Below are 8,328 nucleotides of genomic sequence, written 5' to 3'. Positions count from 1 at the left end.
TGAAAGCCCTGGGGGCCTGCATGGCTTCCGGGCATTTCTCTGGAGGATCGCCCCCAAAGGCAGGCGCTGGCCAAGGAAACCCAAGCCTCGGTGGGGTGGAGGCAGGGGGGGAGGAAGGGCCCCAACTCCCACAGGAGGCGGCCTTCAGGCCTCCGCGCTGGCGTGGGGGTTACCAAGGAAATGCAACAATATTTATGACGAGCAGGAGATGAGAAAGTGTTCGCGCAGCACGCGATCTAACTCCCTCCCCTGGCGGCTTGCAGTCCCGGGGGCCGTCCTCCCAGCGCGCAGGCTCAGGCTCCACAGGTGCATAATCCATTCCTCCGTATCTAACAGTGCACGACGCTCAGTCGTCAAGCCCCCACCCCGCTCCAATTCCCAGTCCCGCCACCCCCAAGATCTCCTAAGGGAATTCCCACTTCTATTACTCCAGGAGAAACGGTGGCGAGGAAACTGCTTCATACCATGCACGGCTCAGAAAATATTCTTTGTATATTAGCCACAGTGGTTAAGACCTTGAAATGGGATCGGGTTCAGCCTCTGTCGCTAATTTGTCCTGAGAATTTGTGCCGCCTCTAAGAGATTCAGGTTCCCCATCTGTGAATCAGGCATAGTGATATCTACCTCGTAGATGACTATGAAGACTTTATATATGGGGTAATGCTAAACAATTGATGGTACTTCTTTTTAAAAGGTGCACATTTATCTCTGAAAATATAAAGTCTTGTTAGGAAAAAAGTTACCTCAGCCTGGGGGGAGGGGTGGATTAATGAATTAGAAATTCTGGCTTAGTTTACAAACTACCTATTTCTTTCCTCCATCCTGACCTTTAAAAGACAAATTTACATAGATTAATACAGACTTTTTTTAATGCGGAAGGTTCCCATCCAATATTCCTAAAATTACTGAAGCAGGACAAAAGTAGTCTGAAGGGCAGGGTAGGAGGAAGAAACCTTGAAAAGGCATTGCATATATTAAATCTTCAGAAGAAACTGCTGCATATTGCTTTACTGACTTTAAGACTCAAAAGTAATAATGGTGCAAACTGAAAAACCCTTAGCCAGGTCAAGGTGTTATTACCAAAAGATGGTGTGATGTAAAGATGCCCTTTACAAACATGCCTGTGGGAGTTTCTCCTGAGGAAGGGGCAACTGTTTGATGGACGAGTGGAATTAACCACTTCGAAAATGAGTTTTGTCATGTTTGTAAGCCTGTAGCAGCTATGTCTGAATTTGCAAATCTTGGTTTCATCCACCAGGAAACTGGAGCCTTCAGGATAAAGCCCTAGTGTTTTCCCTCTTAGTGCGGGGTAAATTCATCACCTTGGAGGCTGGTTCAACTATTCCAGGTCTCCAAGCCTCTTCTAGCACTTTCCAGGACTTCAGGACTCCAGCCACAGCCATCGAGTCATGTGGTGAGTCCCGGACAAGGATGGCAGGTCAAGCTACCAAGGCTCGTAACTGGGACCTGGCACAGAGCAGGGACCTGTCAGGCTCAATAATTAAGACTCCATCCATCACCTGTGAGTTCCTTGGCATTCTTTCTCTGTCTTGTGGACTGTAAACGAGGGTGCATCTACTTTCCAGGTCAGGAAGGATTGCTTGCAGCAGCGCCTGGCTCTGAATGACCTCTGCTGCCATCCAGACTGTCCACCCTGTGTCCCCTTCTTATCCTGGAACAAGCTAAAACCTATGTCAACGTCCAGCCAAGGTGCACAGCGTTTCCCTGTGCGCATTCAGAGTGGGTCCATGGAAGCTTGCCCCAGGCTTCTACTGATCCAGCACATTCCTACTCCAATTTCTGATAAGCTCCTCTATAAAAAGGGTTCAGACTGGGATGGTCTCTTAGGCACCCTCAGCAGGTTTCCTAATTTAATTGCAAACATGACGTCTGAAGATCCGTTGAAGGTTATAAGCCCCTCATCGTAGGCAAAAAGTGGAGCCCAGAAATCCCCCCAGTTGGGTCAGAACTTCTGCATCCTTCCTTGCCTAGGCTCTTCATGGGATTAAAAGTTGCAGGAACTGGGCAAGAAGGTAAGCAAAGCAAAGTAAGAGGTGCTAGAACTAAGAAGGCAGAGAAAGGCATGAAACCCTCTGTGCCTGCCAGCACATACTTTCTTTCTCTCATTCAAAAAGCAAACCTTTATTTTCTGATGCCTGTCATTGAACTGGGTTTCAGAAAGTCAAAACAGCACAGGGCTCCTCCTGCCTCCAGGCTGCTCAAAACCTACAGCTGCAGGAAAACCTGTAGGGGTCAATTTTATTCACCTGTTTGTGTTGTGGAACCCATTTCTAAAGACTTCTTCTCCCAAGTGGTGACAGAGGGTGAGATGCGATGGCCTTTGCACGATCTGAACGAGGCACCATGGCTTCTGCTTACTCCACACAGTAACTGGAGTTTTGTCTGGGTGGAAAGGAACTGAGCGCAGGCCTTTGAATCTCAGCCAGTACTGTTCAATCCAGGTTTTGATCTATTCACTGATAATTAGACATTGTATTCTATAACCTGCAAAGAAAAGGAGAGAGAGAGATTTTACCACCGATTTAAATGTTCCCCTTTGTGGCTGTTTTATTTGGCACTTCAAATCATTCTGTGCTGTTTATCCTAGGCCCATCGAGAATAGAACTGGGAAGGGGGTGCTCTTCCCCACCAGATCCCAGATGCCGGCCTGCTGCTGGCAGCCTACAGCCCTGCCAGAAGCAGGCTGAAGGGAGGGGCTGGCGGCTGGACTACCTGCGCTGGAGCCACAACCCAGGTCGACTGAACTCTGTAGAGAACCGTGTTATGAATCCATTAACTGAAAGTATCCGTTTCTGAACTCGCTGTAAAGCGACAACCTAGCGAAGGGGTTAAAAGTCTAAAAGTCAGGCCTCTGTGTTGGGCATCTGGGTTTGAATTCTGACTGGGCCTGGTAAAATGTGGCCTTGGGCAAGTTAAAGAAGTAGGGTTATGCACCACAGCGTCAGTAGAGTGTTTGATAAGTAATAAACAACAGCTATGGTACTGCCATTTTCACAATACTCAGAAGGTTGCAAAAACTGACAGAAGTCAGGGTGCCAAGCATATAAATGTGCCAGATTGACTTCCCAATAACCCACTGAAAAAGGAGGAGGAAAAGTTTTTTGTGCATCCTTGGGCGAAGAGGCCGCGATAGAGGTAGCTCCAGGCTGTGCACTCTTCTCTGCAGCCCAGGGAGGTGCGTCTGGCCTTGGCCACTGGGTCTGGTGAACCCCTAGAAATGGGCAACTAGAATCAAGATTGATGCTGAAGAGCACTGGCCTGGCCCCTTCACTTGGGGAACGAGGCCTTTGGTGACTCCTCTACATCCAGACCTCCCTAGGGAAGGGAAAGAGGATGCTCAAGGAGCAGAAGAGGATTGTAGTCATTGAGAATCTCCTGTGTCAATGAACACTTATTTCAACATCATTGCGATTTTTGTGGCAATTTCTAAGTGATTCATCTCCATTTTACAAATTAGAAAACTGGGGTGTTAAAAGTCAAATTGCTCCAAATTCCATTACAGGCTTGACTAACTTTAAATCTCGTGCCTCACTATAATAAATAACAGGTTGCCTAGCTCTTAAATCTTGAACTCCCATGAAAGAGGGAAAAAGGAAGCATGGCAAGTAAGAAAGGAGGAAAGGAGGAAGGGAGAGGGGGAGGAGAGGAAGGAAAGAAGAAAACATTGCCACAGCTACAAGAACCAGTCTCCTGTAGCAGAAATCCATCTAAAGTTATTCATCTTTTAAAAATTATGTCTCAAGATTATTCCCCAGACTTTTTATTTTTGTAAAAGCATCATTTTACAAAATATATCGAATAAGCAACAACAGGAAGTAGATGTGTTGTCGGGAAGAACGGTAGACCGACCGACCGTAGACCCGTAGACACCGAAAGTTGTGGGCTAGATGGCGGGGGCTCTCTTGGGGGCATGCACACTGGCTAACAACTGGAGCTGCGCGTTCCCTTATCAAAACCTCATCCAAACATGCGAATAGGAGGCTCGCACCATCCCCCTAAACCCGAGAAACACCATCTGACGCCCGCATTTTTGCACTAAGAGCAAATTTGGCTTTCCTGCCACCCTGGCCAGGTTTTACTTCAGCTTTCAGAAATCCCTGGGGAACGGGGCTTGAGGCGGGGTGTTGTGGGGGGATGCAGGAGGGCAAAAGAAGCCCACAGGGATTGGGTTCTTCCTCTTTCTAGATTAGTGAGCTCCGGATCAGATCCGCCTGATGTGCCCAGGACAAGTAGGGAAACCGGGTACCGGGAAGCGGCTAGAGAGTTAGTTTTCGTTCTCTCCACTTTGTACTTTGACACTTCTGTAGAAACAGGTTCAGGTTTCCGCTAATCCTGCTTTGTTGCTCATTCTAAACGAAAAAAAAATGCGTTTAAAACCGGCAGCTTCAAACCACAAGCGTGCTTAAAGCGAGATTGTCGGCTTGGAAATGTCACAATGAGTAAACGGTGTAATGAACTTTCGCGTTTCGCGCCCAGCATTTAGGCCGGAAGCGTCCCAGACTGCCCCGGACTCCTAATTTTCTCTCTCGGATCCTCTCTCCTACCAGGCGGGAAATGCTTCCCTTCACTCCTTCCGCAGCGGGCCCGGAGGGTTTACCCGCGCTCCAGAGGGAGACCCACTGGCTGAAAAGAAATACCGAGTCCACACGTACAGGGTCTCCGGAACCACTGGAGACAAGTAGCCCCAGCTGGCGCATCCAGCTGCAGTTATTGAGGCAGGCGCCCCGCGGGGCGGGTGGCAGAGGCCGCGTCTGCGCCTCAGCGGAGCGCTCGCCTAGCTGGGAAGCTCATCAAGCATCTCTCTGGGCCCCCAGTGGGAGAGAGACCTGTGGGGCCCAGACAGATGCCCTAGCCACCTTTAGGCGACCTCCACTGGCGTGAATAAAGGCGCCCTTCCTTTTCGCTCGGAAACTGTGGGTGACAAGGTCTAAGAATGAGTCTGGGACCGTCAAGTCCCTAGCGAGCGCGTTTCCAGCTATGCTATCTCTGAGGGGTTACATGGGTTCTGAGGAGCACAGATTCGTGGAAGGACCCTCTCGAAGTTATCTCCTTCAGTCTCTTTTCCAGACTAATATTAATAATGGATAGGAGGGGTGGGCAAAAATCCAAAGGCACCCTCTCCTAAGCCTGAACCGAGTGGGACAACAGCAGTTTCAGAGAGGTCTTGGCTGAGTTTTCACCTTCAAGGCTCGAAGCAGCCACCACCAGAATCAGCCAGAAGTCGAAACCTTCTTACCAGCGCGGGGGTCTCTCCCTCCGCCACCGCCTCCTACAGTCCTCTGGGGGGCCGGCTGTGTGCCCCTGGCCGGGGAAAGCATGGGCTGAAAGAGCAGGCACTACTGCTGTACCTGCAGGCCCCGGAGTCCTGGATGCGCCTCGTTGGACCTCGTTTTCTCCCAGGACCCTGCTGTGCCTCACCCAGGTCTCCACTGTTCTGACCTGGGCAAGTCCTCGCAGGTGGGCGTGAGGGCTGAGAGCCGAAGCAAGCGGCAATTCAGGGAGCCGAGACTTTGGAGATTGCTTGAGCACCGCAGAACCTCCAGGTTAAGTTTCCTCAAACATGTGGTTACTCACCGCGAGGAGCTCAGAGGCAAAGGGTACAATAGTCAAGTTGGTGGGGACTTTCCCTACTTAAAGTTATAATTTGCTAATTCGGATCTATTGCTTTTAAATATCGAGTTCCGGAAACCTCTGTCAATGCAGGCTTAATTTTATCCCACTGATGAAGGATGTTTATCAACGGCGCCTGCGGTGCAAGCTGAGTGTGAAAATATCAGTTTTATGCCTTTTGATAAGAATTACCGAGGTGGAAGGCTTATTAGACGATTACAAATTTCGCAGCTGCTCGCAGCCCAATTAGGCAGCTCTTCGCGGTGAGTGGAAACTGTTGGGGGTAAGGGCGGGTTGGTGTTCCTCTCCTCACCCCTGGACCTCCAATCAAGGCCTGGCTCCATGGGATCCAGACCCCTTCCCTGCCCTCCTCGGGTTTTAGAGAGAAACACTCTGAGCGTCCCAACTTGTGCAGCAACCGCGCTGCCCAGAACAGGGCTCACTCCGAAATCTCTCAGGCTCTCTTCTCTTTTTCCTCTTTTCCTTTTCACCCCCCTGGGCTTGCAAAAACCCTGTGATCCACGGGTGTTGGTAGTCCCCCCTGGTTGGATCTGCGGTCTCTGATTTTCATAATTTCAATTTAGTAGGTAGTCACGACGCGAGTGATTGCTTTCCCACCTGCAGACAGGCAAGACGATGTTCTTCGGTCTGTCCTGGCTCGTCCAAAATTAGTATCAATTGGAGTTAGGGCTAAAAACCCTCATTACGAAGAAAGAGGTGAGAAAAAAAGAAAAAAACCCCGTCTGATTTTAGCCCAAGCACATAAAGTGGGAAATGGTAGTCTGCAAACAGCAGGCAAACTTTTTCTTTGCCGGAGTCGAGGAGGAGCGTGGGTAAGAAGTGTGATGAGAGCTCCAAGAAGCCGGGTCACTAAGCAGGAGCTATATCTCCATAGCTCGCTCCCTGACAAGGGGTCAGAAGGTCAGGTCGTTGGGCCCAAGGCGGGCGGGGCGCTCAGCCTTGACTTTCACAGCAAATACTGCACATCTCCCTCCTCCCACCTCCACACGCGACCCCCAGCCAAAGGCTCATGCCGCCCAGAACACAGAAATTGACTCACCGCCCAGAGGCCTACAGGGCAAAGCTGGGTGCGCTCACCTCACCAGGGGACCGGTCAGCATCACGCCGAGTGCCTTGAGTAAAGCGACACCAGACCAGTCTTTCAGTTCTTCTGCTCATGTCTGACGACCATTCTTCTTCCCCAAGCCAGAAGCCTCTAAAAATGAATCATTTCCTCCACTTATGCAGAGATAGGCGCTCTTAGATCAAGATTAGTATTTTGAAAACCTGATTGAGAGCCGCCTGATTAGGCGAGGGTGGGTGGAAAGACGGCATAAACGCTGGCGCCCCCGCCCTACTTCCCCAAAACAGCTCTAACGCTCTCGGGATCTCTAAAGGACCCGCGCGATAAATTCTCCTAGATAGCCAAATAGTATTCCAGATTCACTTTGCAAACTCAAACACAAAGAACTGTTATTAAATCTCCAAACTGGACGTTTACTTTTAATTTCACGTTCGATGAAATCCTGCTCTACACATGGCCTGATGGCGCCAACAATCTGCACGACTCTCTTTCCATTCGGAAGAGCCATCTCAAGAACGATGCTATTTCATGGAAAACGCATTATGTGAGTTTTTCCCCCAAATGCTGATTTTTGCACTTGATGAAAAACACAAGTCTTTCTGGTTCCCACGGACAAGTTAGCATTTTGAAAAGTCAGCCCACACCAAGCTTTCAATTTTTTAAGAGGGCACATATTAATCATAGCGTCCCCTTTCCTCCACTCCATAAATTTAAGTGAGGTCTCCCCGAGAGGACCGACAGAGAATGGCTAATACTAACATGTGCGCAGCTGCGCGAAAAGGAAAACAACGGTGATAGGAAAATGCTCTGAAGACCTTAGTGTTTATGGGGGAAAAAATGCAATTGAAGAAAAACTAAATATGCAGTAGTTACTCCGCCCCAGACTGTTACACGGGAAAGTCTACCTATTCCCTCCGCTAGCCTGCCCTCCACTCGCCTGCAGCTGACTGACGGGGCAAGATAACTTGGATCTTTCTCTTCTAGACAAACAGGGCAAGGAGATAAGATTATATGTGTGTATACATATATATGTACACACATATATTTCCGTCTAACTGAAGCAACATCATAGGATTTTGTTAAAGGCCTTTAAGAAATAGAGACTCCCAGATCTTCTTGTATTACTTATGTTTCAGAAGTTTTTGTAAAAATTGGAAATAAAATCATTTAAAACTAATCTCATATCAAATTCCTCCTCATACACTAATGAAGTAAAATTTATACCACAAAGAAGCTATTAAAACAAACACACCCCCCAATCTTAATCAAAATTACGATGTGAGTACCTCCCTCACCCCCCTCCCAACCCGCAGTCGGAACTTGAGGCAGCAGACGACAGCTTCCAGGGTTTAAATTTTGTCTAGGACTAGAGATGAAAGAGCAATACTCATTAGCAACATACTTTTCTCTTTCTTGTAGCCTTGATTTCAAATCTAGTCGCAAATCATAAGCGTTTGTGCTACGCAGATGTCCCTTCTTTATCTTAATGAGAAAACTTTTTGCAAAGGGAGCGAGAACCGCTAGATATATCAGCCCACTGGCTGTCAGGGCACGGTCACGTTCCTCGGCTAGACCGGAGAGCTGCGCCTTGCAAGAGAATGACTAAAACGTTC

The sequence above is a fragment of the Propithecus coquereli genome, unplaced genomic scaffold (assembly GCF_000956105.1).
Source record: "Propithecus coquereli isolate 6110/MARCELLA unplaced genomic scaffold, Pcoq_1.0 Scaffold7, whole genome shotgun sequence".
Lineage (NCBI taxonomy): Eukaryota > Metazoa > Chordata > Mammalia > Primates > Indriidae > Propithecus > Propithecus coquereli.
The sequence above is the reverse complement of the archived record's forward strand: the minus strand, read 5'-3'. Positions refer to the sequence as shown.